General features: G+C 44.8%; 1 long non-coding RNA gene across 1 annotated transcript in view; it reads left to right on the top strand.

Annotated features, from left to right (window-relative positions):
- Window positions 1-10,727, top strand: part of LOC108527043 (uncharacterized) — a 22,918-nt gene extending 12,191 nt beyond the window's left edge. The window contains exons 3-4 of the long non-coding RNA XR_001884673.1: window positions 8,446-8,696; window positions 10,449-10,727. This is a non-coding gene — a long non-coding RNA (uncharacterized LOC108527043). The remainder of the gene's footprint in view (window positions 1-8,445; window positions 8,697-10,448) is intronic.
- Window positions 10,728-11,063: the final 336 nt, after the last annotated feature.

The following is an 11,063-nucleotide window of genomic DNA, read 5'->3' as shown; positions in this document are numbered from 1 at the left end:
AGGGGGGCTGGAGTTGGGGAAGTGAGATGTCCTTTACTGGGTGCAGAGTTTCAATTTTGGGAAATGAAAGAGTTCTAGAGATCTTACACAACAATGTGCATGTACGTAACGCCATAGCACTGGACCCTGACAAATGGTTAAAATGGTAAATTTTAATGTATGTGTTTTTTACCATAATTTTAAAAAACTCAGAAGTGTAGATGACCAACTCACAGGATACTGTTTATGATGTCATCGCAACCATCTCCTGGAAACAACTGGAACCTGCAGACTCAGGGCTAGGGGTTCAAATCTCCCTACAGGAAAGCAAAGCGCATGTTGACAGCCTGTCAGGGGAGGTGAGAAGCACGCATCGTGAACAACAGAAAAGACTTTTTACATAAGTCTTTTTGCACAGAAGTTGGAGGAATTTAAACATTTTTTTTTTCTTGCACCATTGGTTCAGAAGGCAGGGGCTACTAGACCAATTTTTCCCGGCTCTTCAGAGCAATAGACAAGGAAGAGGCAGGAGCTGAGACCTCACCGTGGTAACAGCTATTTCCCTTCTGGTTTACTTCCTGGCTGATTACCCGGGGTCGAGTCCCTTTCAGAGCCGGTGATGAGACACATCGCTGGTACTTTCCCAAATCTGTTTACCATCTTTTGGGATTCCATAATGTAAGGACGCCCCTCCAGAGCAGCTTGCCCGTACAACGTTTTCTCTTGGTTCGCAGCCAGTAGTGGCAGAGTCTGATTGTTCTTCAGATTAGGGGATTACCAACGCATCCCTGGAGAGTTAATTTAGTGAGATTTTTGCTTATGTCAGAATCCTAGGTACAGGCAGGGGGCGTCATCTTGTGCTTTCTCTAATGTGAGGCTGAGAAATGCTCACTCGTCTGCACGTTGGCGTTTTGGGGATAGCATAGGGAAACGGCAGAGAAGAAACTCTGAGCCCCAGTGAGGCCTGATGCAGGGATCTTGTCACTAGAAGCGGAGAGATGGGTGTGCGCATTTGTTCTAGCCCCTATTTTGGAAGCCTGAGCACCTAAGAGATGCAAAAAGGAAAGGCATGCTTCGCAGGGGCCTCCATAGCCATGGAGGTCACATTCTCTCTGAATTGTCAACGAGAGAAATCCTTAGAAAAGTGTGCATAAAAAATGCCGGAGGAAAACGATGGTTTGGCATGGGGTGAGGAGGTGATTCCTTGGCCAGCGCATGTGCCAGTTCCCGGTGCTTTCAGGACAGGGACGTGGTCTCCACAGAGAGAGAAGCATGGGCGGGGCTGCACCATCTAAGAAACTGGCGGAGGCGCTGAAGGGGGCCACAGCCCTCGCCGTGTGCACCCCCAGGGGACAGCTATGCATTTATTTTTTATTTTTTTGAGACGGAGTCTCGCTCTGTTGCCCAGGCTGGAGTGCAGTGGCTGGATCTCAGCTCACTGCAAGCTCTGCCTCCCGGGTTCAGGCCATTCTCCTGCCTCAGCCTCTGGAGTAGCTGGGACTACAGGCGCCCACCACCTCGCCCGGCTAGTTTTTTGTATTTTTTAGTAGAGACGGGGTTTCACCATGTTAGCCAGGATGGTCTCGATCTCCTGACCTTGTGATCCGCCCGTCTCAGCCTCCCAAAGTGCTGGGATTACAGGCTTGAGCCACCGCGCCCGGCCATCACTATGGTTCTTTAAAAATCGTGAAACCGTCCTCAGATTTTGGTACAAGAAAACATACATGGGCTTTGAGAGTTTCTTACACTTAAGCCATAGTCCTTCTCATCCACAGTTTTGCTTTCTGTGTTTCATTTACCCAAGGCCAAGTGTGGTCTGAAAACCGGTGACTATCGTGCAATAAGATATTTGGGGGGAGAGAGAACATGTACATTCACATAACTTTTATTCCAGTAGATTGCTGTAATTGTTCTAGTTTGTTATTAGTCGTTGTTAATCTCTTACCGTGCCTAATGTATACATTAAACTTTATCCCGAGTATACAGGTGTAGTAAAAAACAGTACATGCAGGCATACCTCAGAGATATTGCAGGTTCGGTTCTAGACACTGCAATAAATAAAATATTGCAATAAAGTGACATGCAAATTTTTTGGTTTCCTGGTGCATATAAAAGTTTACATTATATTGTAGCCTATTAAGTGTGCAGTAGCATTCTGTCTAAAAACAATGCGCAATCCTTAACTGAAAAATACTTTACTGCTAAAAAATGCTAACAGTCATCCAGACCTCTGGCAAGCTGTCACCTTTGCTGTTGGAGGACCTTGCCTCCATATGGATGGCTGCTAACTGGCCAGGATGGTGATTGCTGAAAGATGAGGTAGCTGTGGCAATTTCTTAAAATAAGCCGGTGAAGGTTGCCATATTGATTTTAATGTTATTTGATAGCATTTTACCCACAGTAGAACTTTCAAATTGGAGTCAGTCCTCTCAAACCTTGCCAATGCTTTATCAACTAAGTTTATGTAATATCCTAAATTCTTTGTTGTCATTTCAACAATGTTCACAGCATCTTCACCAGTAGATTCCATCTCAAGAGCCCACTTTCTTTACTTATCCATAAGGAGCAACTCCTCATCCATTTATGTTTCCTCATGATAGTGCAGCAGTTCAGCTACATCTCCAGGCACCACTTCCAATTCTCATTCTCTTGTTCTTCCCACCTCATCTGCAGTTCCTTCTTTCAATGATGTCTTTAACCCCTCAAAGTCACCAATGAAGGTTGGGATCAACTTCTTCCAAACTCCTGTTAATGCTGACATTTTGGTTTCAAATGTCACTTCACCAGTGTTCTTAGTAGCATCTGGAATGGTGCATCCTTTCCAGAAGGTTTTCTATTTACTTTGTGCAGATCCATCAGAGGAATCATTCTCTCTGGCAGCTATAGCCTTGCAAAATGTATTTCCAAAAAAATAGGACTTGAAAGTCAAACTGACTCCTTGATCCGTGGGCTGCAGAATGAATGTTGTGTTAGCAGGCATGAACATAAGGTTCTTCTCCTTGTACATCTCCATTGGCACTCTTGGGTGACCAGGTGCACTATTAATGAGCAGAAATATTTTAAAATAAATCATTTTTTGTCTGAGCAGTGGGTCTCTACAGTGGGCTTAAAGTATTCAGTAAACCATGCTGTAAACAGATGTGCTGTTATCCAGGCTTTGTTATTCCATTGATAGAGCATAGGTAGAGTAGATTTAGCATAATTTTTAAGGGCCTTAGGATTTTTGGAGTGGTCAGTGAGCATTAGTTTCAACTTAAAGTCACCAGTTGCATTAGCTCCTCACAAAAGAGTCAGCTTGTGTTTTGTAGCTTTGAAGGAAGGCACTGACATCTCCTCTCTAGCTATGAAGTCCTAGACAGCATCTTCTTGCAACAGAAGGCTGTTTCTTCTATGCTGAAAATCTGTTGTTAGTGTGGCCATCTTCATCAAGGACCTCAGCTGGGTCTTCTGGAGAACTTGCTGCAGCTTCTCCATCAGCACTTGCTGCTTCACTTTGCACTTTTTTTGTTATGGAGACGGCTTCTTTCTTTCAGCCTCATGAACTAAACCCCTGCTAGCTTCCAACTTTTCTTCTGCAGCTTCCTCACTTCTCTCAGCCTTCGCAGAACTGAAGAGAGTTGGGGGCTTGCTCTGGATTAGGCTGTGGCTTAGGGGAATGTTGTGCTGGTTTGATCTTCTGTCCAGATCACTCATACTTTCTTCATGTCAGCAATAAGGCTGTTTCATTTTCTTACCATTTGTGTGCTCACTGGAGTAGCACTTTTAATTCTGTTCAAAAATTTTTTCTTTGCATTTATAATTTGGCTATTTGGTGCAAGATGCCTAATTTTTGGTCAGTCTTAGCATTTGACATACCTTCTTCCCTAAGCCTATTCATTTCTAGCTTTTGATTAAAGTGAGATATGTGCAGCTCTTTCCTTTACTAGAACACTTAGAGGCCATTGTAAGGTTCTTAACTGGCCTAATTTCAATATTTTTGTGTCTCAGGGAATAGAGAGGACTGAAGAGGAGGGAGGTGGGGAAACGACTGGTTGGTGGAGCAGTCAGAACACACAACATTTCTCCATGCAGTTCACTGTCTTATATGGGCACGGTTTGTGGCACCTTAAAACAATCACAGTGGTAACATCAAAGATCACTGATCACAGATCACCATCACAGACGGAATAATGATGAAAATGTTTTAAATATTGTGAGAATTATGGAAATGTGCCTCAGGGTCATGAAGTGAGCACCCGTTGTTGGAAAAATCGAGCTGTCAGTCTTGTTCACTGCAAGGTTGTCACAAGTCTTCAATCTGTAAAAAACAAATAAACAAAACCCCACAGTATGTGCAAAGTACAATACAGTAAAGTATAATAAAATGAGGTGTGCCTGCACAGGGTTCTGAAGGAGCTTTGGCTTCAGGCGTGCACTGGGGTCTTGCAGTAAGTCCCCATGAATAAGGGGGGATGCTGGACACAGAGAAGCGCCGTGGAGCCATGCAGCACTGGGAGAAGATAAGGTGGGTGTTGGGTTTGAATTCTCACTCAGTCACTTCCTGGCTTTTGGATGCTGGACTTTGCAAGTCACCAGATCTGTCTTGACCTGTAAATTGGAGACAGCACCATTTTCCTTGATGAGTCTCCAGAGTGGCAGAGAGATGCCACCAGCACTGCCCTGGCATACGCCCCCATCCCCCACTGGTGATGCCCAGCACACATTCTTCACTCCAGGGACTGCGTTCATCCTCAGTGGGTTTTCTCTTCTAAAATTGTCTAGTCTTTGATTTATTTTTTTTTTAATTTTAAACTTTTTATTTTATTTTAGTGATGACATTTTATCAGTTTGAGTGAACTGCAGAAATCTTACGTTTCTGTAAGTTCATTATCACCCCCTGCCTTTTTAAAATCATTTTGAAATTTCCTACACATACGTTGGGAATCACAACATGATTATTTTTGCTCCAATTACCAAATAAAATTTAGAAAACTCAGGAGGAGGCTGGGGGCAGTGGCTCATGCCTGTAATCCTAGCACTTGGGAGGCTGAGGTTGGCAGACCACTTGAGGTCAGGAGTTTGAGACCAGCCAGGCCAACATGGCGAAACCCCATCTCCACTAAAAATACAAAAATTGGCCGGGCATGGTGATGGGCACCTGTAATCCCAGCTACTCGGGAGGCTGAGGCAGGAAAATCACTTGAACCTGGGAGGCAGAGATTGAAGTGAGCCAAGATCATACCATTGCGCTCCAGCCTGGGCAACAAGAGCAAAACTCCATCTCAAAAAACAACAGCAACAAAACAAAAAACAAACAAAAAACACCCCCAAAACCTCAGGAGGAGGAGGAAGTTCTGTTGTCTCCACCAGCATTTCCCATGTTTCTGTCGCGTTCCTTCCTTCCTGGTCTTTAAAGATTCCCTCTTCCGTCATTTCCCTTCTGTTTAGAGAACTTCCTCTCTCCATTGTTTTAAGGCAGGTCTAAGTGTGATAAATTTTCTCCATTTTTCTTCATCTGAGAATGTCATGATTTTCCCGTAAGTCTTAAGGAAATCTTTGATGCATATAGTATTCTGGGCTGATGGTTCTTTTCTTTCAGCCCTTGAAGAATTTGTGCCCTATTGGGACTGGTGTCAGGTTTCTGACGAGAAATTTGCTGTCTTTTCTATTTTTTTTTTTTTCCGTATGAGTGATGCCTCCTTTCTCTCTGGCTGCTTTTGGGAGTCCTTCATTGCCTGCAGCTTCTGAAGTTTGGCTGGGATACGGGTTCTGCTTTGGCTTTATCCTGTCTGTACTTTGCTCAGGTTCTTGATTCTGAAGTGTATGATTTTTGCCAAATTTGGGGAATTTTCATCCATTATTTTTTTAGATGCTTTTCTAGCCTTGTCCTCATTCTCCTCTTCTGGGATTCCAACAACACGAAGATTAGGTTGTTTTACTTCCAAGATACTGGAGGCATTTTGTTCTTTTTTTTTTAACCTGTCTTCTTTCTGCTGGTCAGACTGGGTGATTTCTACTGTTCCATCCTCAAGTTCATTGGCTATTTCCTCTGTCTTCTACATGTTTCTGTTGAGCCCATCCAGCAGGTTTTTTTAATTTGCATTATCATATTTTTCAGTTCTAACATTTCCGTTTGGTTCTTTGCTGTATCTTCTGTTTCTTTGCTGACACTATTTTCACATGTGTTTCCAGCAGGTTTGTAGTTGTGACAATTGCTTGTTTGATAGTTCCAACATCTGTGCCACGTCAGAGTTGGTGCCTGTTGCTTGTCTTTTCTCATTTAAGTTGAGGTTTTCCAGATTCTTGGTATGATGAGTGGTTTTTATTTTATTTTATTTTTAGTTCTGGAGTACAATGTGCAGTGTGTGCAGGTTTGTTACATGGGTAAATGTGTGCCATGGTGGTTTGTTGCACCTATCAACCCATTATCTAGGTATTAAGCCCAGCATGTGTTAGCTATTTTTCTTGATGCTCTCCCTCCCTCTGCCCCCACCACAGGCCCCAGTGTGTGTTGTTCTCTTCTCTGTGTCCATGTGCTCTCATTGTTCAGCTCCCACTTATAAATGAGAACATGTGGTGTTTGGTTTTCTGTTCCTGTGTTAGTTCGCTGAAGATAATGGCTTCCAGCTTCATCCATGTTCCTGCAAAGGACATGAACCCATCCTTTTGATGGCTGCATAGTATTCCATGGTGTCTATGTACCACATTTTCTTTGTCTAGTCTATCATTGATGGGCACTTGGATTGATTCCATGTCTTTGCTATTGTGAATAGTGCTGCAACGAACATACACACGCATATGTCTTTATAATAGAATCGTTTATATTCCTTTGGGTATATAACCAGTAATGAGATTGCTGGCTCAAATGGTATTTCTGGTTCTGGGTCTTTGAGGAATCACCAGATGAGTGATTTTTAGTTGTATCTCAACACCTTCAGTATTACACCACGTTCTTATTTTCACCTTCTGCTTTAGCAGGTCTCCTCTGACAGCACACCATCGGGGGGGGGGGAGGGCGTTGCCTAATTACTGTCAATTAGGGGTAGAAGTCTGGGTTCCTCACCAGGTGCCCTGACACCTGGGGTGTTGGGAGGTGCCTTTTGAGTGCAGGAGGTGGAGGTCAGACTCTCCATCAGGTCTCCGCTGATCCACCCATCAGGAGTGTGGGTGGGGCCACAACCTTTCCTCTGGTGCTTGGCTGGAGGAGGCCACTGTTGCTGAAAAGTTTTCCTTCTTGCTAAGTTGCTCCATTCCTTTGACCTAGAGAAAGAACTGGTTTTTCTTTGGACTTTTGTTGGCTCTGTGTCTGTTAGTGTTTCTGGGTGGCTGGACTTTCCAGGCCTCAGTGAGGATAAAGAAAATGCTATATGTTTCCTCAGGTCCTGCTGTCTCTAGCCCATCTGCCTTCTCTCATTTTCACAACTTTTTCTTGAGTGTTTGATGTACAATATACAGTTCTAGCTGTTCTTAGTGAGGGGAATAGAGAGAAATGGATCTACTTCATGTTGTCTGGAACTGGAAGTTCCTTAATCTGGTTTTGTGGCTGACGTGCAAAAAATCATTTATCTCCTTCAGCTGTGCGCAGTTCGCCTGCACCACCTCAGAGGCCCCGGTGCCATTCTCTGTCATGGCTCTCACCAAGGAGCTGTTCGAGCATCCTTCTGAGAGCCAGGCCAAAGCTTCTGGGCTGACAGGACGCTGGTTTTTTGGCGCTGGGTTGAAACAGGCACACAGAGGAGGCAGTGATCTTGATGGCGGTAGCTTTTCTGGATCTCATTCCAAAGGCTCTCCAGCTTCCAGGGGAAGTAATTCTCCAACGTGTGCAGCAGGAGCTGCCTGAATCCTGGCCTGCCTCTGGCGTGGGGTGGCTTCGCAGCACGGACGTGGCAGGGTGGAGCCGCTGTTCTCAAGTGGCCTGGTCTCTGGGCAACTTCGTACTCTTAATATACTTACAATAATAAATACAAAAACTGAGAAATTTAAAATATTAAATACATACTGTGTAAATCTAATATATTTTTATTAAAAGTTATATTTTCCAAATAAAAAAAACATTTAATGAGAAGAGTGGTCTTGGTGTGTATGCCTTTGCCAATCTCTTTCATGCCTGGCTTGGCAGAAGTCAGTGGATTCTCAGATCTCTTTCTGGTGGAAGTGGATGAAGATAATTTGATTCGCTCAGATACACAGTTGGTAAGAGAAGTCTTTTAATGGCCTTTTCAGTTACCTGTGGATCTTCTTTGATGATACACCAATTAGGTAGTTTCTTTAAGGTTAGTTACAACGTGGGAATCCAAAACTATAGCCATGCATCGCTTCACTGCGGGGCACTCTCTGAGAAATGTGTTGTTAGGCAATTTCATCGCTGTGTGGACATCTGGAGCAAGCTTGTCCAACCCATGTGGGCTGCATGTGGCCCAGGACGGCTTTGAATGTGGCCCAACATAAATTCGTAAACTTTCTTAAAACAGTATTTTTTTTTTTTAGGCTCATCAGCTGTCATTAGTGTTGGAGTGTTTTGTGTGTGGCCCAAGACAATTCTTCCAGTGTGGCCCAAGGAAGCCAAAAGATTGAACATCCCTGATGTAGAGTGAACTGACACAAACCTAGAGGGTAGCGCCTGCGGCACACCTCGGCTCTGTGGCACACCTCAGCTGCGGCACAGCCTCTGACGTCTAGGCTACAAACCTGCACAGCGTGTGACTGTCCTGAACACTGTAGGCAACTCCAACACAATGGTAAGCATTTATGTGTCCAAATATATCTAAACATAGAGAAAATACAGTATAAAAGATAAAAACTGGCACACCTACCTAGGGCACTTCCCACGAACGGAGCTTGCAGACTGGAAGTTGCTCTGGGTGAGTCAGGGAGTGGGTGGAGAGTGGCTGTGAAGGCCTCGGACGTGACTGTGGTCTACCGGAGACTCGCAAACGCTGTACACTTCGGTGCACTACACTGATCAAAAATAGTCTTCTTCTTCCAATAATACATTCACCTTAGCTTATTATAACTTTTTTTACTTTTATAAACTTTGAATATTTTTAATTTTTTGACTCTTATAATAACACTCAGCTTAAAACATACATTGTACAGCTGTACAAAATATTTTCTTTCTTTATATCTTTGTATGCTTTTCTTCTATTTTAATTTTTTTATTTTTTACTTAAACATTTTTTTTTTTGCTAAAAACAAAAACACAAACACACACATTAGCCTTGGCCTGGTCCTGGGGTCATCACCATCACTGTCTTCCACCCCCACATCTTGTCCCACTGGAAAGTCTTCAGTGGGAGACACAGAAGGCAGTGACACACACAGAGCCGTCATCTATGACAATGCCTTCTTCTGGACACCTCCCGAAGGACCTGTCTGAGGCTGTTCTGCAGTTAACTTGCACATATATAGAAGGACCACACTCCAAAATAATGATAAATATGGCATAATAAATACATCAAACTGTGTCATGATCATTTGTTACCATGATCAAATATGACTGCTCTACCTAATTGTATGTGCTAGGCTTTGTCCCATCACAGCCATCCTGGGGTCATACAATGCATCACTCACGTGGGTGTGATAATGCTAGTGTGAACAAACCTGCTGCGCGGTCAGCGTGTAAGAATCTAGCACAGACAGCTGTGTACGGTACATAGTACTTGAGAATGATCATCAATGATTATGGTCCTGGTTTATGTATTTACTACACTGGAAACAAAGGTTGTGGTGAGGTTGGGGGTATGGGTAAGAAGCCCAGAAACCTGTTAGGTAGAGGGGAGGAAAACTGGGGGAAGAAGAACAGACAGAACTATCAAGTTTGGCCTTGGATAAAGGATTAAGAGGAAAATGCAGGATCCCAGGTGCCAGGGCTAATGCGGAAGCCAGGCAGGAGCTGGGAGGGGCAGGAAGCACCTTCACCAAATGCCTACTGACCCCTGCTCAGCCCTGCAGGCGGGTCCAGCCCCAAAGTCCAGTCTCCACTCATTCTGGACAAACGCAGGGGTGGCCTTCATCCCAGTTCCCCAGTACAGGGATGGGGAGGCAGGTCTTGGCAGCCCTGTTCTCTGGAGCCTGTGTCCGGCAGTCCCCTTTCTGTGCGGAGGTAGGGTAGAGGCGCCCAGCTGCGACGTGGGCACAGAGGCCAGGTGGAACGCGGCAGTAGGCTCCAACTTGCCTTTTCCTGGCTTCCCAGAGGGATCATCGGTGCATTTACATGTTGAATTCCAGAAACCAGCCACTCCAGCCAAGACACACATAGAGAGTGGACCTTGGCAATGGCCATGGCTTTGGCAAAACTCTGACCATGCCAAGCTCCTTCTCCCCTTGTAGATATAAGGCCAGACTGTGCTGAGGCCTCGATGCCCACCTGCTGACTGAAGGCCACACCCAGGCTGCAGGGAGATGGAGGGGGAGGCTAAGAGAGGGTGAGCAGGGAATTGAAACCCATGGGGTAAAATAATTTATTTTATTCACTTCATTTTTTCATAAAGGACCAAAGGCCGCCGTGGGGGATGATTATCCCGATCGCAGCCCTCGACCGGAGCGCACTTCCCCGCATCTGGAGCCATCTGCATCTGTCTCCTCTGCAGTCTGCCGGTAATTGGGTCTGAAATCACACGCGTCCTACTCAGCTACATTTGCATTTCCTTCTTGCGTTGTTTTTATATCCAGAGCTGTTGAAACCACTCCTAGGATGAATTTCTAAACTTAGACCATCTCATCCTCAAATGGCAAGAAAGAAAGTGTGATGTGTCTGTGAATCTGCTGAATGGGCCGAGGGGTGTTTTTAAAAGATCGTAGTTTGGGGAAGAGGCAGGCACTGCAGAAACCTATGGACCGGGGTGCTAACACCTATGAGCTTCCCAGGAAGCCGCCTTTTGGGAGCCCGAACTATCCCAGAACCTTTTCCTAGCAGCAGATCACAATTACGGTCTGTTCTGGGAGCCCGCTTCCACCCAGCAATGAAAGGACCCTTCTGCACTCCAGCAGCAAGGGTAGGAACCCCGCCCTCCCTACAACATAAAGGCCGCGCATTGGAGATCCTCTCAGTGGACTTTTTCAAAAAATAACATCTTTCATTTATGCTTGAGCAGGGAGAAGACTCA

The sequence above is a fragment of the Rhinopithecus bieti genome, unplaced genomic scaffold, assembly GCF_001698545.2.
Source record: "Rhinopithecus bieti isolate Rb0 unplaced genomic scaffold, ASM169854v2 scaffold_3734, whole genome shotgun sequence".
NCBI lineage: Eukaryota > Metazoa > Chordata > Mammalia > Primates > Cercopithecidae > Rhinopithecus > Rhinopithecus bieti.
The sequence above is the reverse complement of the archived record's forward strand: the minus strand, read 5'-3'. Positions and strand labels throughout refer to the sequence as shown.